The sequence below is a fragment of the Balaenoptera ricei genome, chromosome 1 (assembly GCF_028023285.1).
Source record: "Balaenoptera ricei isolate mBalRic1 chromosome 1, mBalRic1.hap2, whole genome shotgun sequence".
NCBI lineage: Eukaryota > Metazoa > Chordata > Mammalia > Artiodactyla > Balaenopteridae > Balaenoptera > Balaenoptera ricei.
The window spans coordinates 190,172,343-190,195,612 of record NC_082639.1 but is presented as its reverse complement, the minus strand read 5'-3'; the positions used below and the strand labels follow the sequence as shown (position 1 = coordinate 190,195,612).

At 36.0% G+C, this 23,270-nt stretch overlaps 1 long non-coding RNA gene across 1 annotated transcript in view; it reads left to right on the top strand.

Moving 5' to 3' along the window:
* Positions 1-19,050, top strand: part of LOC132354288 (uncharacterized) — a 45,648-nt gene extending 26,598 nt beyond the window's left edge. The window contains exons 2-3 of the long non-coding RNA XR_009499223.1: positions 11,919-12,079; positions 18,856-19,050. This is a non-coding gene — a long non-coding RNA (uncharacterized LOC132354288). The remainder of the gene's footprint in view (positions 1-11,918; positions 12,080-18,855) is intronic.
* The last annotated feature ends 4,220 nt before the right edge of the window (positions 19,051-23,270 follow it).

Here is a 23,270-nt window from a genome sequence, read left to right as displayed (position 1 = left end):
AAGAGGAGTTTTGATCCAAAAGGCCATATGTAAGGTAATTTTAGCATTAGGAAAAATTCTGAATATTGATTAAATGGTTAGCTTCATTAAAAACATTACTAGCATTTTACTCTCAAAGGATTAGTGTACTTATTTTTAGCAATGCTTTTATCTTGTAGCCGCCACAATAATGGAATAATTTATATTTGAGCAGTTTCAGTAAGTACCCTGTGTGCGCGAGAGCTTACACTCGGTTAGTGATATTTTCTGTCCTGCCCTGTTTTTAAATATGTGTGTTTAAAAATTTAAATGTTATCAAAAGCCTACCTGAAAATACCGTTTAAGAAACTCTTTCTAAGAGTAAACATGTGTGTTGCTAGTCCTGACTATTCACATATTTATGTATTCTGAAATATTAGCCAATGACCTATTTTTTTAATCCTGAAAAATTTCTCAGTCACCTGTGCATTTACTCTGAGACATTAACCAATCAGCTAACAGGTTTTATTGTAATAATAGTATTGTGCTAGACAGTGCTTCTTATTGTACCATTAGGGTTCTAACCAGTTCTTTCCTTCCTGTTCTTGAGTAAGAATTTATTCTTAGAGAGTTTTGGCTGCTATTATATTTAGAATGCTACAGCATGATGCAAATACCCATATTTTAATCAAGAAATATGGACATTGACATTAAAGATGCTTCCTCCTCACGTAGTTGTGACTCATTTTTCCTCCCCAAACCTTTTTTTTTTTTGCATATTTCTCCTAGACCCGCACCTGACTCAAATAAACCCTCAGCCTCTTGAGCCAAGAATTTCTTTCTTTCTCTTCCCCATCCGTGTCCTCTGGAAAATGAAATTGAATTGAATGCATTGTGCATCTGCGGATGGTCCCTGTGGTTGCTATTCTGGCCAAGAGGTAGGAAAAATAATCTAGAACTGGACACAGCCCCTGCTCTCGGAAGACCAGACTCCTGAACAAGCCTCCAGGTTACATGATCTGAGGAAAAGCCTGCCATTAGGCTGAAGGTCTAAACAATGATACTTAATAAAGTCCACCAATTTCTTCTTTTTTAAGAAAAAAAAAATGAGCATTTTTTCAAGTGTCCAAATGGAATTTTTTAACCTTTTATTCTGTTCCATCAAAGATGAGTTCTGTCATCTCTTCTCAGGTATTTTCCTTTTGGAGTCTTCGTTCCTCAGCATTTGTGCTAATCCTTGATGGTAGGAGAATTCGCAGATGTGAGTGTGTGTGGGGTGCTGGGGGTGTATTCATTCAGTGCATATTTACTAGAGTAAGGCTCTATTAAAGTACAGAAATGAGCAGCCTCTGTTTAAGTAAGTAGAGTCTCCCAGGGCACTCAAGATGGGTGCGCATATTTGTTGGGAATAGTCTCATTGGTTAGATGGTGCCTAGGGCTCTGTCCCATGAAAATCTTTCATGTTCCTACACATATGTTAAGGGGAACAGGTGACTCTTCCTGTCTTAGAAGATGCTAGAATGGATGTGTGTAGATTCCCTGTAAGTAGGATAGAATAATTTATCCTGTCAGAGTCACTGAGGCTCAAACCCACTCCTTTGTAAACTGGATTGTCTGAAAGTCAGGCATGCTTCAACCCTGCTTGCATATTTTAGTTGTTTTCAAAAGATCGTGTAAGAGGAGAAACCACAGTGTATTATCCTCTGTGTCTTCTGTTTCTTGTTCTGTTCTGTTTTCAATGCTTATACTAAACATGATGGGAGAGTACAATGAAATGGTTTTTTAGTCGTTTTGTTAAGTTCCAGGGTCCAACATTTTCTAATCCCATTAACAAAAAAGTACGTTGCCACTTAAAACCACAAATGTCTCAAATATTTTAGTTTATGAAACCAATAATTCACATTAGAAATATTTTCTCATAGAGCTTTAAGGCCATAACCAAACAATCCCTCTTGCAATTACACATAGAAATTTACTCATATAATATAAAAAATAAAGAAGTTCTCTTTGTATAATATAGTGACAATAAATTTCACCATTTGATAGTGTTAACTTGGTAAGAGTTATTTATTTAAAAAAGATATTGCTGGATTATGTTAATTAAATTGATTAACATTAAAAGTGTATGTTATGCTGAAAGAAAAATCAGTGTTGAATGATTCTGCTTAATAAACATTGTTAAAGCAAGAATTTTTATTACATGAAATTATAATTTAAACTCGTGAACCAAATTTGGCTTAATGACGCTTGCTGCCACTGAATTTACAAGAGAAAGTGTAAAGCATACAAAAAAGAAAAAAAAATCTGTGGTTTTCCTCCTCAATAAATCCATTTTTCCCAGATATATAAAAGACTGTTGACTCTATTCCCATCCTGTGAAATGTGGATGTCAGTGAAGTTACAGGATCTGCTAAATGAAAGGGCACACACCCTGTTTACAGGATGCAATAGATACTTATTTAGTATCTATTGTATCTTATTTAGTATCCAGATACTAAATAAGATACAACTTACTTAGTAACTATTCTGCTGAAGAAACGGCAGAAACAGGCAAGAGTTGATTCGTGTCCTCTTCTCTCTGTACAATTTGACTTGCCTATTTATACCACTTCAATACAAGTGAGCTGAAAACTTTAGGGATATTTTATCCCATACAGAATAGAAGAAGTAGAATTGAACAGCATCAGTTCCTAAAAGTTGCCTGCGCATTGTTCTAGGTTTCTTTCATGGAGAATTTGTGTACCATGGTTTTGAAGTTTCAATAAAGTTTTCATCTGGAAGCCAGTAAAATTCAACAAACTTCATGATACATACTTAGATTTTCTAAGCAACTGATAAGTAAATCCACAGTGTTTTTAAAAGTTAGGAATTCTCTTAAGCAACATCATTCAGAGTTTTCGTTTAAGGAGTAACGTTCACTTTAAAGTGTAACTTACACTTTAAAATTACTTTTATTCTTACATATCCGCAGACGTTGTAAAGCAGAACTAAATCAGCTTGCAAATATATTATGGATGAAATATACTCGACCTGTTAAACCACCAAGACAAACTATATGCTTTTACTTTCTAAAATTAAAATTTATAAACATAATTTCCCCTCCAGCAAAGCAAATTTGGTTTCCTTTGAAGGAGGAAAACATATAAGTGGTAGGACAGGAAAGAAAGAAGAATACTAATTAGATGGCAGTGATAGTTCACCCTTTTAGTGTAAGGCAATAAATAAAAAGAGGTTGACCTTTATATCTTAGGCAATTTCTGTGTTGTTTTTTTTTAATAGAGGAATCAGCATTCCTAATATTGATAGACCATATACCTGTCCAGGTCTGACCTATATTTATACTACAAAGACAATTTTAATTGTTACTTCAATAGAGGTCCCACCACAACCATCGTTTATTCATGCTCGAGTACATGTTTAAAAACTGCCCTCCAATCTTAATAGTTTCTGCTGCTAGCTCATTATTAGCAAAATAATAGGTTTTCCAGCAATGGGTTCAGTGTGTGTCACAAGTTGCAGTGTTTAGAAAGATGACAATGACAGGAAATATATTGAGACGTGCTAACTAAAGCACACAAAAATGCAAGACAGACAGATCTCCAGAAACCTGGTTGAAGTTTGAAGCATATCCTTTTGAGAAGTGTTTTGAGAAGTGTGGAATAGTCTTAGAGTTTTGTTTGATCATAGCAGTGAAGCTTAAGGGGGAACAGGAAAGGTCATGTTGAAACTGCTAAATTCTCTGTCAAAAAATTTTCCAAGCTTGTACTGGAAACTCAACTAGGTACCAGATAGACTACAGCGATTACTAAAGCTGTAGGAAGCAGGAGTCACCAAGTAATCAATAAATAATTTTGCCAGCTTCCATTCATATCCATATATTTTATCTCTCTGAAATACCTTTTAGAGAAAATTCACAAAGGACTGAATATATACATAAACACATACATAAATAAAAATAAAGGAGGGAAAGGCAGAAGTCAGGAAATAGATGTTCAGCTTTTTCTGGGCATGTTCCTAAAAAGCAAATAGAAACTAGAAAACAGTGTGACAGAACAACCATCAAGTGGACATTTATATGATGAGCAAACAGATGAGTGAAATTCACATACACACACAAACCACTTGAACCAAAAGATGTTACTATTAGAAAATGTACACAGGTCTAACGTGTAAGTTTGCTTTATATGTTTTAGCTCTTCATTCGAAATATTGGTCTGAGCTCAATATAACACTGAGATTCAGTCTTAAAAAAAATTTTTTTTTGCTTCCAGATCTCATTTTTAAGAAATTTTAGTTAGTAGTTTCCACAAAAGCAAGAGGATTTACTGACTCTGTCACAATTGTGAGTTCACTGTTCTCTTAATAAATTCACCAGATTGTCTCCATCAGGTTCATGTAAAGACATTGTGCTCTGATGGAGTCAAAGAAAGGAAGGGAAATGCTACTCTTACCAGACTTTGCTAATTCTGTTCAACTGAACCTACCTGAGGAATAAGAGTAACCACATCTCAGGTGGCTCTGGGATCGTCACTGAACAGTGTAACTCAGGTCATCTACAGGATCTTTATGACGAACCATTTCCAAGAACAACTTTAAATATCATGACATGAGTGTACAATAACGAGTCTGCCTGTGAAGATCATTATTTTTTTAATGCATTATCATTGTTTCCATAGGGTTAAACTTTATGGTTAATAGTCGAAAGTTTATAATTTATACTTGAAAGTATTCCAAGAAGATCCTCACCTAAAAAATTTTGGAAAAAATATCTTCTATTTTCCACGGCGTCAATTTGCAAATGGCATAATTCTAGTACCAAACCTGCTGGGCTTTCCTTTTCTTTCCATAAGGCTTAACAAGGAGAACAGCAATGTTGCTGTTGTCGTTGTTTGTAATTTGGAATTCATTAACTTACGTTTTTCTTACAAAAAAATATTCTGAATAGCTGGTATACTCCTAATATTCAATATATAGTCCATCCTATATTGAACAAAAGTCCAAATAAGTAAGTACACTTTAAGTCTCTACATACTTTCTTGCGCCTTTATAAACTCACTGACATCTTGCAGCTCAGAAAATGTCTTCTTTTTTTGCTTGCAATTAACAAAGCTTCACTGCAACTCAATTGTTTCTTGAAATTTAAGATATTCATTGGGTGGGTTCCAAATTCCACAACGAATAGCAGATTCTGGAGATAAAGTGTTTCCTATTTACTTTTCTTCTTCCATGTGTATATAAAACATGAAACAATTTATATTTACTTTTAATTGGACCTCAGTATAACACCTCTGCCTTAAATTTACATCTACTGCAGATATAGTTAAGAAAACAATACATTTGGCTTTCAGTTTTGAGATAAGTTATGTGGATGCAAAATCCTCTGAATCTGGTACCCAGGACACTGCATTTTTCTAGTGTTAGGATGTGACTTACTGGGAGCTTACCAGGAAGACACATAACTCTGTCTGTGTGAAACAGTGTAGGTTTCTTTTTATTACACTAGAATAGTCAAAATACATCCTTTAGTTTGCAATATGTACATCATAAAACACACACATTTCCTCACTTCTGCCATCATTCCTTATTCTCCTATTCATCCCACAAAACCAGAAATAAACATTCGATGAAGCTTCATTTTACATTTAACAGTTCTCAGAAAGTCAACTTTAAAATGTAATAAAAAATGTTTCACTTAAAGGATCAAGCCACTCATACCTCAAAATTAACTGCACATTAAGTGCTAACTCTGTGCAAAAATCCCCAAATTCAAATCAAGCTCAGTCTTCTAAGAAGCAGGGAAACCACACATCACATCAGTTTGCTGCTTTCAAGGTCAGTACTGAGCACAGACAGTCCCCACTCTCTGATACAACTGGAAGATAAAGACACATTACTTCCCCGGGGAGCTGGTCTGGAGCTGTAATCACAACTGGGCCAGGGTGCCCAGTGATCCTTTATGTGTCTAATTAATACCTGCTGCACTTAGTTTGCCTGAGACCTCACGAATATACACTACCCCCCCGCCCCGATAAAGCAACTTTACATATACCAAGATTATCCCATTAAGTGTTCTCATTTCCAGAAGTGTAGCAAGAATGGGTTTTAAAATCTCATAATAATGTTTTAAAAAAGGAAAGCTTGTCTTCCTTCATGTTTACTTGATTGTCCGGAAAATCTATCTTCCAGGAAAGAATGATTTTCTGCCTAAATCTTAAGAGTATGAATAGCTTGAGATCATTTCCAAATACTAACCGTGGGAGAAACGATTGCACTCTACGAGCATGTGTTTGAATGATCAGAAGTCACCTTGCAATGTAAAGTGAATGATCATTTACTCTGGACTTTATGTGACTGTGAATAAATCTATCACAACCGACCTGCCCTCTGGTATAACCATACAGGGCTGCTGCGTTGTTTCATTTCCCAGGTTTCTGTGTATATGTTACTGTTTCAGTTTCACGTGTCAGCAAATGTCTGTTTACCCAGCTTCCTGTTATTAATTATGGGAAACAGGTTTTCTTGAAGTACATTAGAGACTCTTTTAACTCTTCTCCAGACAAGGCAAGATATCGGTGATTCCTTTAATGTTTGTACAAAGCCGGAAACTGAGTTAAAATACATTGTTGCCTCACATAGTTTTACAACTTCTTATCTCCCACAAAGGGGAAAAAAAAGACAGAAATAATAAAAAACAAATCACAGCAGCTTCTATTCCCATCGCTAGACACTGAGATAACAGAATTGGATACTTTCTTCACCGGCCATAACAAATTACTTTACAGATAACAGCATAAATTCTGAACTCTAATCACCTACAAAAATGTTTCGAAGATCAACTCAAATAGTAAAATGCTAAAAGACAAGAAGATATGTACTAGGGTAAAAGTATCTATAAAGAGACAAAAATACTGACCCGATTATTGGTGTGTTACCAAGCTTTTCCTATAGAAACATCTGGCCGGTCCATCTGATTCTCTGTCTTTGAAATAGGAGCAAGTATAGTTGCATGCCGTCAAATCCTAAAGGAGCCAAAACATCTGGAAGTCTTAGAAGAAAAGCAAAATAGTTATGGGGGAAAATCCAGATTAAAAAACTGCAGATGTTTAATTGGCCTGTCAGTTACGTTACGAGGAAATAAGGACAGAAATAACCAGAAGCCACTGGTGGAAAATTAAAATAGTTTCATGAGCCAATGCCAAGCTAAAAGCAATGAAATCGGTAACAGAATATGGACTGGGGCTTTCTCAACTGAGATCTGAAAATGTTACCATGTGCAATTTTGTAAATTAGCCATTTCCAAAAAATCTTTTTCATTAAGGCACAATAAAAGTTCTTCAGACTCCCCTCTCTCTCTCTTTGGTCATTAATTCAGGCAGTTATGCAGAGTTTGGCTTTCATCAGTGACAAGCTCTCCCCTCAACCCTCTTCGCCCCCTTTCTGAGACCCCCCTAATACTGCTGAGTGGCCAGAAATTACAGATGCAAGAAAAGCTGACAAATGACTGCCAGGCCCCTCCCCCAGAGCCTCGACAGTCAAAGCCCCTGCCAGAACATGCCTGAAAGCAGCACGCTCAGAGACAAAGACACAAAGATTCCATTTTCTCAGTGAAAATAGACTTCATGTGTAAAACACCAGTGAGAAAGATGGAAAGCTGACACATATGAGCAATTTTCGAGAGGCAGGGCTGGATCTTTCAAGAAGATTGAAATTGCATTTGATTGCATCAAAAACCTCACAAACGTTGTTTAACCTAAAAGTCTTTTCAGTCTGTAAAAAGACATTCGGTGGCAAGATATTTTATGCTTCCTTTAAGCACATGGTTAAAAAGGATAAAGAATCTTGAGCCCAGTAGAGAGACGTTGATTACATCCTACTGCCGCATCAAGAATTAACACTGGTTCACATCACAGGGTCTACAAAAATAAAGGGGAAAGTTTAAAAAAAAAAACCCCAAAACTCTATTAAATCAAAGAGTTCGTAGAGATATTAAATCCTTATGTTTTCTATAAAAAGAATCCCCTCCCAGCAGCCCCAGGGTACATTACTGGCGAGGCAGCGAGCTGTTTATTAGAGATTCAAACCATGGCATCTGAGCCTTGCCAAGCAAGCAAGTTTCAGCCTGTGAGCCCAGGGTCTCTGGCTTCCACAGTCTCTCTGGCATCTTGCAGTGAGAGCTGTCTGATTGGCCTCCATACCGTGCCGGGGCAGCATGTAGGTGCAAAGGCTGGGACTGGGAAACAAAGAAAGATCATCATTGACTATGGAAGGTCATGCTTTTCTTCCTCTCTAAATTCAGGATGACTCTTGCAGATGAAAAGAGAAACGTGTGAAAAAAAACTCCCGAAATGAATTAGGGAATTAATTTATAACATATCTTCAAGTGATGCTCTAAATATATTGTAGATACAGAGAGAGAGAGCAAGAGAGAGGGAGAGGGAGAGAGAAAGTTTGCAGCTTTATTATTTTTTTTCATTTATTTATTTTTTCATAGATAGTGGTTGGTTCTTTTATTAATTTTTAAATTTTATTTATTTATTTATTTTTGGCGGCTTCGGGTCTTAGTTGCAGCACACAGGATCTTCGTTCCCGCATGTGGGATTTTTGGTTGTGGCATGAGGTCTCCTGAGCGCATGGGCTCTGTAGTTTGCAGCACGTGGGCTCAGTAGTTGAGGCACGAGGGTTTATTTGCCCCGTGGCATGTGGAATCTTAGTTCCCCAACCAGGGATTGAACCAGAATCCCTTGCGTTGGAAGGCGGATTCTTAACCACAGGACCACCAGGGAAGTCCCCAAAGTTTGCAGTTTTAATTTATCATAATCTTTTAAAGCAAGGGAGGAAGATTTCTCCCACCTGCCTTCTTAGCTTGTCAACTTTTGTTTGTCTTTGTATTTCTTTTGTTTCATACACCATGCAGAGGCACATTCGGTTGTATATGAAAAGTGACCATGGGGCCACTTTTAAACAGGAGAACCCTATAAGAAGATTTAAATGGACCATTTGATAGAATTTTGTCTTACTCAAATATCCTGAGCTTTGATGACTCCACTGAAACCTTTAGTAAATATTTCTCTCCCAAATTGAGTCTGCTTGCATCCCCAGCCCAATCCATTCAACAGTTCTCTGTTCTTCATAAATGGGTTCAATCCTTATGGAATACTTGGGATGGGCTTAAAATACGCTGGAAAGTGTCAGACCATTAACAGGTTAAAATGTAATTAATAGTAGCTGTCAGGGGCTACAGACCAAGACATTGCCCTGGGGAAGCCTTAATTTAAAAACTTTACAAAAATTATTTTTTAAAAAATTCAGAACATCTTTTGTCCTCTACTGTTCCCTTCCAAGCTCCTGCTATTCTTACATTTCTTTAGTTAATAGGAATAGCAGAGAGAAAAACAACTACTTCGCAATCTAATAAAGGATGGCTGAGTGGAAAATGAGAAGAGTAAATAAATTCTATGACCATTAAAATGTTTCACATACACTCTTTATTCCCATCACAGTATTCAGGTCAAAATACTTTCTAGCTATCCTTTCCAATCTAATCAAAATACAGTTAATTTATAACATGAGTTCATAACATTGAGATTTTATTGGTGGCATTAACAATAATCTAAGTGTCCCCAGCACCCATTTATTTGCCATGAAAAGGGAGTATGGTGGATGGAGTGCTTGTTTGGGAGTATAACTTAAAAAAAAATTTTTTTTTAATTGAAGTATAGTTGCTTTACAATGTTGTGTTAATTTCTGCTGTACAGCAAAGTGATTCAATTATATATATGCATACATTCTTTTTTATATATTCTTTTCCATTATGGTTTATCACAAGATATTGAATATAGTTCCTTTTGCTATACAGTAAGACCTTGTTGTTTATCCATTCTATACATAAAAGCTTACATCTGCTAATCCCAAACTCCCACTCCATCCCTCCCCCAACCCCCCTCCCCCTTGGCAACCACAAGTCTGTTCTCTATGTCTGTGAGTCTCTTTCTATTTCATAGATAGGTTCATTTGTGCCATATTTTAGATTCCAAATATAAATGATACCATATTGTATTTGTCTTTCTCTTTCTGACTTACTTCAGTTTGTATGATAATCTCTAGGTCAATGCATGTTGCTGCAAATGGCATTATTTCATTCTTTTTATGGCTGAGTAATATTCCATTGTATATAAGTACCACATGTTTTTTATCCATTCTTCTGTTGATGGACATTTAGGTTGCTTCCATGTCCTGGCTATTGTAAATAGTACTGCAATGAACATTGGGGTGCATGTATCTTTTTGAATTAGAGTTTTCTTCAGATATATGCCCAGGAGTGGGATTGCTGCATCATACAGTAGCTCTATTTTTAGTTTTTTTAAGGAATCTCCATAGTGTTTTCCATAGTGGCTGCACCAACTTACATTCCCACCAACAATGTAGGAGGGTTCCCTTTTCTCCACACCCCTGGGAGCATAACCTTTTATGCATATTCAATCACTCTGTAACTTTAGTGACTCTCTGAGCCTCAGTTTCCCTATCTATCATAGGAGGAATTTTGCCAGTCATAGAAAGTTGTTTGGGGATGAACCTGCGAAGGCAGCGTGGACTCCAAAATGCTGACATATGTGAGTGCATGGGGGGAGGGGGTGTGTTCAACTTCCATTGTGTTTGAAAACTTTAAATTTCACATGAAGAACAATTCGGTGTCATAAATAGAGATAGGAAGTCCCTGGTGAATTCAGTAAAATAAATTCGTCAAAAGCTAGGCAATCACCACACCGCAGACCAGTTGATGGGTGTATGCATGGCCTTTTCAGAATGTTCCAATCTTCTGTAATGTTAAAACTGACAGAGTGATTTTAAATATCTTAAAGCATATCTGACGTATTTCTTTATATGAACTCTTTCTCCCCTTGTTAGGCGTTTTCCTGCTAAGCGGGTATTCACAGAGTGATGCCCAAAACCCCAGCCAGAAAACAGGAGCTGTGCTAAGCCCCTCCCTCCCTGCCACACCCACGGCCTCTGCCTGGGAAGGTTTGGGAATAGCAGAGGGCACGTGGGAGGCTGTTCAACATTCTTCTCCCTTGTAGTTTCAGCCAAGGGGTATTCACACGCCTTCAGTTGTGCCCCGGAGCACTCTCGAGTGCCTCACCACTGGTGCCAAGGAGCACAGAGGAAAAGTACGGGAATGAAACATCTTGTTATGTGGACAGAAAATACTGATAGTCCTTCTACAATAAAAGTAACAGACATACATTCCTAAGGGGAGAATACATTGTCTAACTGAAGAAATAAGTTGTCTAACAAACTCATAAGTTCTAGACACTGTCTCTTACGGTATTTTTTTAAATGTAATACCAGGATTCTCTGATTCTACAGTAAAAAGGGGGGGAAAAAAACCCCCACATCAGCTTGTCTTCATTTAGTTTAATTGAAAGGCAGAAAACCACATGGCTTAATCACATTCAATATTTCTATTTTTGAAGATTCAACCATTATCATAGACTAGAAGAATGATATAAATATAGCACAGTATTATTTAGATAGATAAGTTAGTCTCTTTAGAGAAATTAGATAAAAAATAAAGCAAATATATTTAACGGGCTTGGGAATAAAATCTAGACTTATTTATGAATTGTACTAATAGTATTTAATATTTTAAAACCTTTTTACACATGGGAAATACCTCCAAAGGAAAAGTAATCCTTATAATTAATTAGCATAGCAGAGGTAGGCAAAAGTATTTGTTTTACCTTTTCAGGGGTCTTTGGTTGTTATTTTCTGGAGAGGTGGGCAAACAATGTTTTCTGGGCTAAATTAGTAGTCCTGGAAAAAGGAAAATTTAGGATACGAAAAGTTGACAGATCTCTATGGATTGCTGGATTGGAAAACATTTCCATTAGAGGATAAAAATCAATTTTAGCTAATTTGCTTAACATGACCTGAGTTTTACATAACATCTTTGTTTTGTACAGGGATCGTGGCAAAATTACCAATAAGTCCATAAAGGAAACTGAAGGCAGTTTGATCTACACCTTCAATAACAGTCCCACAAAAGTTGAAGAAATATGTTATGTCTCCAAAGACACATACTCCAAAGAGCATAGTTATACCCTAAAATTAGGACGTGATTCAGGTACGTCATTTCTTTTAGTTCAGTTGAAATGCTTTGTTCTTTGTACTGCAGATAATTCTTCTTTGTTTTCCCCTAGTCCCTCTCTCTCTTCCTTTCCTTCTTCTCATTAACATATGTCTTTTATAATTGATGTTGCTTACCGTCCTTTCATCAAACCTATGCCACATCACTGAGGCGAGCCATCCGGCAGAGCACCTAAATACACATTAGAGGAGGCTGGGAGCCATGAGAGGCTTTGACCATCTCATCAGGGCAATTATAATAAGCATCTTGGTCTCACTGAAGGCATTGCATTCAAATAATAGCTTTCATCGTTACTCTTTTTAAATATGAAAGTAAACTTTGAAGCCCTTTGAAGGACCCAAGCAAACAACACACATGTGAAAGTAGATCAGTGAGCCTTTGAAAAGATATCCCTACGTAAAATCTGTGAAGAATCTTAGGCTTTAAAGAAAGACCTCCAGGTAAATGATGGCTTTTAATAAGACACATGACAATCTCAATTATGAGAATCCGTTCTGTGTGTTCTCTGTGCCATTTTATATTCCCAGCAGGATTTTTTTTTTTTTTCTCATCAAGAGTTTCCAGGGGTGTCTACTGTTATCTATGTGTAAAGCATATTTAGGTGGTCCCCCAAAGCTGTGCTAATTAAAAAAAAAAGAAAAGAAAAAGAAAAAAAAAAGAAAGAAAAAGAAACAACAACGTTGTCAAGTTGTCAGACAGACTGGAACTAGAGGATTATAGGTAAGAGGGATAAAATGAAGGGTTGAAAGCTATAATTTCTATTTCTGTGGTGGCAACCGAATCAGCTGTTGGATCAGGCAGTTTAAAGATACAGTCACTTAAGCACAGAGTCTGGGAAGAGGGAACTTTACAGTATACCCGTGACTCAGCGGTGTAGACTCACGACACGGTCGGGATTACTTGCTGGGTCCTTTTCCTGCTTGTCTCTGTTTCCTTTCCCCATACCATTTGACTCCATCCCTGTATTTGACAATTCCACATATTACTTTCCTTCCTACCATTTTTTCACCTTTTTTACTTTTTTTTTTAAACACTACTTGCTTGGCCTCTGACCGCTGCTCCATGCTGGGACCTCCCAGGCAACAAAGAACATGTTTTAAAAAGAGACACTGCATCTCAGGAGCGTCCTTACTTGACCTTGTTCATTTTTGGACATGCTGTGGCTGTAGATTTTCAGAAAAAGTCCCTCCCCTGGAATGGTTTTAAAGAACACGTATGCACATATGGATGTCAGGCTATCAAACTTGTAGATGGAGCGATTTGAAGAATAAATTGTAATAGTAACAAGATCGCTCATAAAATGATGAGCTATAGGTGCCTGTCTGGTTACATAATAGTCGCTGTGATCCTGGGTGTTTCAATTCATAATTTGGCCTTCTCTTTATATCCTAATATCTGTTATTGGAATTAACCATGTCATAGGGCTGGAAGAAATCATAGAAATTTTGAAATCATAGAAATTTTGTAATGCAGCTCTCAAATTGAAACAAAGAAAATGAAGCCCAGAAAATAAGCTAAGTCGTTCTGCTTGTCTATAAGTGCCATTGGTTTAATTGTAGTTTTGCCTATTTTTAGGTAAAGAATATATTTTCCCAATAACTGGTTAGAAATGTTTGAGAAGAGATATCATCATGAAAATATATATGCAGTAAAATATAACTATTATTCAATAAGCTATAATATATATTGAAGTAACCTGGGGATATTATTCATATAGCAAAACATCCTTTAATCTTTGTATAAAGTATGTAAACCATATACAAATTATGCACATGAATGAATATTATTTTTGTATATAAGTACAACCCCCTTTTTGACTTTTTTTGTATTACAATTATATATTACTCATAGTTCTATAGTTATAATCAGAACAAAAAGGATCACCCAGAAGACAAGAAGGTAAGTTGTCCTAAGCATATTGGAAATTCAGAAGTTCTTTTCCATCACTAACATTGTGCTCTTAAAAACATGAAGAAGAAAAATCCCTATCTTCCACTTCTGAGTATTCTCAAAAGAATGGGCAGAAGTGGGAGAGTGGAAGAAATCTACTGCAGATAAACAGCTAGATCCTATTATTAAAGGCAGTCAGTGGTATTCTAGAGAAAATAAAATTTGCTCTTGAAGACATAGTAGACTTAATGTTAAAAAAAAAAAAACAAGATATTATACATACCCTAAAATATGTTTATGAAACAAAGCTTTTAAATTTTTAATTATACCCCTAAACTGGCTTTCTAGTTTTTCGAGGATATCAAACAACTCAAAAAAGAAATATTTACTCAGATTAATGTTTGAAACGTCATATGGAAATGTGTATAGTGATGTTACTAGAAATTAGTATCTTTATAAATTAAACATGTAGAAGGTCTTGTCTCCAAAAAGCCTGACCCACTGCCTTAAGGTTAAAAATGCAAATCTCACATAGATCTTAGAAGTTGTTTAACTTTTTAGTTTGAAGTACATTTTGATGAAAATATTTAAAAGATGGCCACCTCCTCAGGTAAAGGTGGGCATTTTAATGAAATAGTAAAAATCAGGAGATTATCAGTTTCCAGAATTAAACACTGGCTCCTTATTCGGGGCATATTTCAGTCCCCAAATATCGAGGACACATCTAGGAGAAATTAAATTTTTTTAAAAAAGAATTAAACAGGAATTTTGTGATCGTCTTCATGTTAAATTTTGACATGTGTTTCAGGGACTCCAAATTCAGTTAAACAGCATCAAGATCTGAATTGTCCCTATTATTGTCATCATTTACATAATAGTATGGAAAACACAGAGCAGTGTAATATCATGAATGCGAATTTAGGGGAAAATGTTATTCCCTGAGCCAAAAAGTGAGAGGAATCAGCACACATGAGGATTTGCATGGTTATTTTTCCTGGTACTTCTGTAGACCATTCTGTAACAATGGAGTCTGGTATTTCTTGTCTTAATGCTACGTGAAGAGATCCATGGTTAACATTAGAGTTTGCAGGTGGGTGGTACGTATGCTCTTAATAAAAATATCTGTGATCAAACGTTGCAGAGTTAATTAGGCTTCGTGTCAAATTGCCTCTCCTAGAATCTTCAGGAGCAGGGGGGTGCAGCTGTGTGTCACCTGCCTGCTTTCTACAGACAGTGCCCAAAGGATGTAACTTCATGAAAATTCAAATCAGGTTGCACAGAAATACAGTATTCCCAGTCGGCTCTTTATATTTCCAGATAAATTACATACACACAACAACATTTGTCCTTTGTTACATTTCATGTTGCACAATTCTACTAAATTTTGAATGGCTTCTTTAGCCAGAGAAGCCCAAAAATATCCTTTGGCTAAGAAAGGAAAAAGTAATCACATGCCCTTCAGAAAACATTTTCAGAGCTGTTGTAGAAGTTGTTGAAAGGACCACTGAAAGATGTTTACTAATGGAAAATATGTTTTGTTTAGAAACTGGGCTATGCTTTAGCATCTTATCAACCTGATCGATAGGGTTCAATCATAATAGAAATTGAGAAAAAGATGCAATGTAAAAAAGACTCTTGTTAGGAGCCATAAACGTACAGATAGTGAAATAAATGCTTGTTTTTTCATGATGAAGTCTTATTTCAAGTAAACAACATTTTTCAGAAAAAGAAATTGACTAACAGCTGAACATTCCCACAAGGCAATGTGCCATGGAACTCAAAATGCCAGTGCAAAAATGTGAGCTCCTAAAAGACGGTTCAATACTGGTCTGTAATAATTAGCCGTATCTTCTGCACTAAGAAGGAAAGCTCTCTTCAGGGCTTGAGGATTGGTGTGGAAGTGGGGATTTTGAGTATAAGAAAGGGAATTTAATTCATGTTCTAGGGTTATGCAGCTATGATGGAAGGCTTTGGCTTCCCAAGTGGGTAACATGGAAATTATAGTAACTATGACTAACTTAATTTGATGAAATAGGACTTTATTTTTCTCTAGGCCAAGGTTTCTCAACAGAAGCATTATTCATATTTTGGACCAGATAATTATGGGTGTGGGAGATTTCCTAGGCATTGCAGGATTTTTATCAGCCTCCTTGGCCTTTACTCACCAGATGTGGGCAGCACCCCTCCCCCACCATATGGATATCTCCAGACATTGCCCCTGGTGGAGAACCACTTGTCTAAACATTTTTCATTTCTTCCCTTATCTCACTGCAAAATGAGTTACGTTGGTTCTTCACATTACCATCAGTAGAAACTCTGCGTAGAGAACTCGTATGTATCAAGTGAAGAACAGTTCTGTAATGCAAATATTTTCTGCAGGATACAAAAAATAGGACTGTAGGAGCTCAGTGTGATAATGCTTTACTTCTCCATGTGTGTGTTTTTTACGACAGAGAAAGCTTTCCCTGGTAATAAATAATATAAGATGCAAACAAGGGGAGAAGTGGATATGAGAAATTATCATTGCCAGTGAATTTTGAAAAGTATAAAACACTTTTAGAGCAACTATGTTGAAATTAAAAAGAAATTACCATTTCTTTTACCTACATACTCTGCAACTATTGCTTGCTATTTAATTACTGAAGAAACATTTTTATTACCACAGATTTTCTAGGTCAAAGTTTCACAAAATTTTCATTGTATCAGATTACTTGAAAGGCTTGTTGAAATATAAATTACTGGGCTTCCTGCCCAGTTTCTGATTAGTAAGCAAGGCCAGAGAACCTACATTTCTAACAAGTTCTCAGGTGATCCAGAACCTGAGATGTCCACTGCCCTAGAGACAAGTTCAACTTCAGATGTAGCTTCTTAGCCCGACTTGATAACTTTTTTCTTTATTGAAAATGGCAGAGGCTATAAATACAAAGACATAAAAGAGTTGTATAAATTTGGGTTTACTCATTTGCAATAGACCAAATCAGCTTTGTCACTGGAAAGAATGACTTATGAGAGAGAATGTTTTTAATACAAGAGTCTTCACATACCATTGAAAGACAGGAAACCTTAAAAGAAAAACAAAACTGACGAACTACTCCCAAACAGGGATTTAAAGGAGATAAAAACTTTTAAAAAAATGCCTACTACAAAGTAAAAGTTTATTTTCCTACACCAGCAAACACTTAGCTATCCATATTTTGTTTATATTTTCCTTATTCATTCTTTTCCCACCTGCCAGAAAAAAATTTTATCATTCTCCACCCTCAGCGTCCCCCCCTCAACGTATGCAACAGCTCTTGTCCTTATATATCTCGTAGCTACAATGCACTGCACTTGGCAAGATCCTATGATATTTAGGATGTCATTAAGCTCTGGGACGTGTAATATATTGAATAAATTATTGAGGATTCAAAAAAATGTTTTCAAGGGTATGCAGGGCTGTCACCTATGGCCATAGAAACTGTGCACAGTACATCTCCAGGAGATGCCGTTGACAGAGGTGATGATGTAAATGGAACTCCTGGAATTGTGCCATCAGGTGTGCCTTAGTCAGATATAATAGGACAGGTTCAACAAGACAGGCATAACCACGAAACTCTGCAGGGTGTGGGAGACCTGGCTTAAGAATTGCACATGTGATTTATTTCTAGTTAGTTGACAGCTCTTAGCTCGGTGTTATGCCAATCGTAATACGCAACTGCCTAGAAGACCCATGCATATCTTCGAGTCTGAGTAGGATAGAGTTTCTGATGTGAGGGAAAATGAGAAGTCCCTTATCTTCGTGGCTGGTAGAATGGATCCAGAATCAAGGACTTTTCAGACACCATCTTCAACCCTGCTATGTTTGTAGGTGAACCAAGGCACCAACTGTTCTGTTCATTTACAAACAACACTAAACACATGTGCTACATTCAGCATGTAGGTAATCGGGAGCCTTAGACAGAAAGCCAAGAAATTGTTACATTAAATTTTCTCAATTAATCTCCATAATTTGGGAACAAATATGGACTGGTTTTGCCAGTGGAATATGCCAAAATAAGGTAGTCTTTAAAATTCCCAGATAGAAATGTGACACCTTGATTCTAGCTTTGAAATAAAAGTTTATATTGGGATTGATGTATACACACCACTATATATAAAATAGATAACCAACAAGGACCTCCTGTATAGCACAGGGAACTCTACTCAATATTTTGTAATAACATATAAGGGAAAAGAATCTGAAATATATGTATATATATCACTTTGCTGTACAGCTGAAACTAACACAACGTTGTAAATCAACTACACGCCAATAATTTTTTTTTAATGTTTATAGTGCTTTTGATAACTTATGGTCTATTGATAACACAGCAGGGGAAATTGAGAAATAAGTTATTCTTGGTTGAATACCGGGAAATCATCATCCACTTTCCCCTACTCAGGCACTAATAACAAAAGACAGCCCTAAATAGAGTCGTTGATTAATTAATTTGCGTCCAAACATCTTATTTTTCTTAACGCAATGGGCAAGCCATAGTTCCAGAACACTTATAGTTAAACCTTGTTATTTCGTTCTTGGCCTTCTAAGACCTACTTTAGCTGATGAGGCCTGTAGCATTACAGATGCTTTATCACTCCGACACTACAGCTTTGAGAAGCCTCCCTCTCTTTGTTTGCCACACATTTGAATAATTTTGGCCTATCCTCTTCCACAGAAGCAAATGTACAAACCTCTACACTTCAACTTGGAGACCTCCCATTCATACTGTGTGTCTCCAAAGCGCTGACATTAATGCTGTAGCCATGGTTTTCAATGGGGATGGTAATCTGTGATAACAAAATTGTATCCCTTCCTTCCTGCAATTACCTCACTCTCCATACAGCCTTGACATCTGGAAACGCACTGCTACAGGAGCAGCTGGCATTCCTGTCCTACAGCAGGAAGTTAACTACGCATTCCAAAGAGCCCCGATTGTTTTGATATTTTCTGGCAGCTCAAGAAGCTTGGATCTTGGAGAACAGCTCTTCTGTACCAACCACATTTGGAACCATACACAAAAGCATAACTTGTCACAACCTGAACCACTTATAGGTATCGGATATTGTCTTTCTCTTAATGACCTATAGCTGCATATGGTGATCAAGTTCCAAATGTAACCATGTTAAATATAGAGTGCCTTGTCAGAGAATTGATAGAGATTCTGTTCATACAGTACTCTCCATGGTTTATTCGATGACCTCACTCTGCTATCATTTTCTCAGGTAATAATCTAAATTTTGGGAAGAAAATGGATTAATATAGGCTAGAAATCGATTCTTGCGGTACTATGATAATCATTGTGCCCTGGGTTTGCTCTTATAATGTTCAGTTAACAGAGATTTTCAGGTACTTATCAATTTGCTAGAAATCAGGAGAGCTCCAAAGAAGTGCAAAATCACTCAATGTTGGGCAAACCCAACTGTATTTTGGCTTCACTGAGCGTCTGAAATGATTTTGGTTTTGAGCTGATAAAATCTATATATTGTTTATTCATGGTGCTTTAATTTTTTTAAAAGAATCAAAGGGAATAATTACTGGATGGATTTACTGTGAATTTATCATTGAAATGGCTACAAATAATTATTACCTTCATTGTAAGAACATTAGTGCTTTTTACTCATCAAATTGAGAATGAAATGGATTTTAGTAACACCCTACAATTACCTTATTAATCAAAATTATTACCAGTGATCTCCTTGAAACCAGACTGGTTTGCTGCAGAACTCATTCAAGACTGCACTGATTCAGAGCAGAACTCTGCAAAAATACAATGACAGATGATTTGTATTTAGTTTACACATTTTATAATGTGTTTTCTCTTTCTTACATTTCCTCCAAAGCATAGCAATATTTACCACTGTATATTTGTGTTGGCTTTCATCTCCAACTTAATAAAATACTTCTCTTTGCTTAGCTATTTCTTGTGGAATTTTAAACTCATAGTGATGAAACCAATCCTCTCTCTCATAATTTAAGAGTTGATTCTGAATAATTACTTATGCCTTCTATTCTAGTGACTGTAATCTCTGATACCCCTCTGGTTAGAAATGCCTTTGCTCTGTGTTTAATATATTTCCCCTATGCTACTGATCCTATGTATGCTTAAGCATTTTTCTGTTTTATCCAACCGTCCCTATGATAACCAGAAGATAGTGTGCTTCCTCTTAGTATTTTAATACTCCAATGTACACTGAGTGTTTAAATAACCATAAAGCACAATATTTGTTTGCATAGTAATTGGCTTGTTTACCTTTATTGCTCTAGAAAACCTTGCTAGGCAATCTGCCTGGGGCCAATACTTGTAACCGTTAACAATTATGGATTCCAGAAAGATGCTGATATGAAATTTTTAAAAAATAACATTTCAAAATCAAATACATAATATTCAACATATTCTCTAGGATTGTTTATATGTTGCCGTCCACACCACTTGCCTTTCTTATTATGTTAACTAGAATTCACTTTTCATCAGCAGGCACTGAGTAATAGGACATTTTGTATCAATCTTGGGTTGTTCCTGGACATTCATAGACAGATGAAATATTTTCAGAATCAATAAAAGCATAATTATTTTTATATGATGGAGTTTTAACACAGCCTTTATGTTACGCAGAGGTTTGAGTAGAATGCCAGTGAGGTACTTTTTATTGTCAAGGAATCGATCTGCACAAAAGAGGGTCGGGCCGCCATTCAGCAGGTGGCGACTTCATCCTTTGGTCCAGGTCTGACGAGCTCTAGGGGCTTTGCAAGGAAGGTTGCCGGGGACACCGCGTGGGGTCCGGGTGAGGGGGTCACAATCGAGAGTCTTTCCTCATGAGGTGCTGCAGGTGGGTGACAGTAAACGCTAGGAAAGAGTTTTACACAGAAACCTCTCCCCTAGTTTCCACGTTGGGATGGGCAGCAAAAGAAAGAAGCCCCCATTTCTACTGAATACAAACCGCTCTCTCAAATATATAGAAGAACAGCATTAAGGAAGACCTCAGTCACAGGCTTGGGTTTTGATTTTGTTCGCTTGCTTGTTGATGGGTGTTTTGCAGAAATGCCCAATGCGTTTGAGTTGTTTTACCCTGAGCAGGATCCGTGCCAGAAATAGTGCCGATTAAGCTTTTCAACATTTTTCTTTCACTTTTTAAATAACTCTTAATTTTCCAAAGAATTCTTAATCAAAAAATTGACTTTAGAATTTAGTTACGCCATGATATAATGATATGTATCAAGGCAGAAAAAATTTAAAGAAGCACTGTTTATGCAGTAGATATTTTGCCTTTAAGCTTTTCAAACCTGATTTTGGTAGTTTATTATCAAGATTTTCCCACCTTGATGGCATAAATTTGACGGGATAAAAATGTTATTTTTGGCCATTAAACATACTGCTTTCAATTATCCCCAAAATTTCACCTGGAAGAGAAATTGGATCTACTTCTTAAGTATAATGAGAATAGAGAGAGATAGATACAAATTAGATTTATAACATTAGATTCAATCTTGGCAAAACTACTTCCAACTCAGTATCTATTTTTTAAAAGATTATTCCTCATATTTTAGTATAAAAGGATCAAAACATAAATGCTTAAGTCTTAAAGTTCACTAAATTCTAGAAACTATCACTGGCATGCTGTGGTCTCAAAACAATATATGATTTTGACATAAATGTAATCAGGTCCTGTACAATGAGCCATCAAGGCTAAGTGAAAATCATAGTGACTGATTCCTTTTGTCTGGTTTTCCAAAGAATAAGACATAATAAATCAATTATGAAAAATTTCCACACCAAATATTTCCCTTAAAATGTAATATAAAAATTTAAAACCAAAAAAATTTTAACATTTCACAAGATTTTCAATAATTTAGAAACTTGCTCAAGAGAGAATTCACTCTGCTTTGCAAAGGGTTGTAGTATATATTTTATTACAGACTATTAGCTGCTAACATTGCACACAAAGGTCAAATATGTGTGTTTATGTTCTGCTGAGTCTTATAAACAAAATGTGTCCTTATTCTTTAAGAAGAAAAATGTATTAAAGAAGAAAATTGCATTGTTCTTGATAGAAATGCTACTAAACTGCCCCTATGAAAACATTTGAGGTTAGAGTTTTGTCACTTTAAACCCAGATGCGTGTATTTTGGGTACATTTTTTGAGCACTACGTGATCATAAAGTAACCTAAAATAACAATGGAAGAAAACTAAGTTCTGCTGATAAAATACACTTTACTTTTTACGTGGTGTGAACGAAACGACTTAGATGGAAAATGAAATCTGTCTTAGCTTAAGAGAGAAACACAAAGACATTTCCCTTCTGGACAACAGATTTTGGCACTGCAAGATCAAAGAAACAATTTTATCTGCATTGTGACTATAGACCAAAAAATTTTTCAGTATTCCTGTCTCCATGCTAGAGTTTATGTGTCTTTAATGGTATTTAAATTATAGCCCTTCTGTAGCCATGCAGTCAAAACACCACGTCATCTGATGAGAAACCATATTATAATCTGTCAGTATGTCATTTTAAAACCCATACTGTACTTGTCCTCATTTTTCTCTTTTGCTAGAAAAAAATTGAGCAAATTGTCTTTTAAACTGGGTTTACGAGTTGACCTAGTCAAGCAAGACAAAAAGATTACTTTGCTTTATGTTATTTTAATTTAATTTAAACCAATTTATAGATTTTTTCCCCTTTTTTTCTGCAATACCTCCTCCACATTTTTGTTTGTTCTTAGTATTATCATCTTTCTTATATATGACATGATGCATGGTATACTATAGACACATATTAAATGAAAATCAAGAATGTGTGCCCATTAGGGAATTATAGCTAAAATAGTTTTTCCTCAAAGCAAAGTGTTTTATATCAGTTTAAACTGATATGTAAGAGAGTGACTATTACATATAAGTGAAAGGGGCTGTAATCTGAATTCTTTTGTAGCACACAATGCAGATGGTGTGTTTCAAATGTCACCAGAGAGACAAGTTTTAATTTGAATGTGTACTTTAATAGAATGTTTATTATAATGACTTAACAATAAAATTAGCAGTTTACTTAGAATATTCCTGCAGATATAAAAATGAGATGTTACATTTTTACAGATGTAGTGAGCTTTTTCTTACATATAGATATAAGCAGGAACATGCAATCAGTGATCTTATACCTTTTTTGCTACCCAATGTTATATATATTGTTAAATAGTTATTACAGGTGCTTAGAAAAGTGAAACTTATTTTGTCTAGGAGCATATGTTTGATTGGTAACTGATGGATA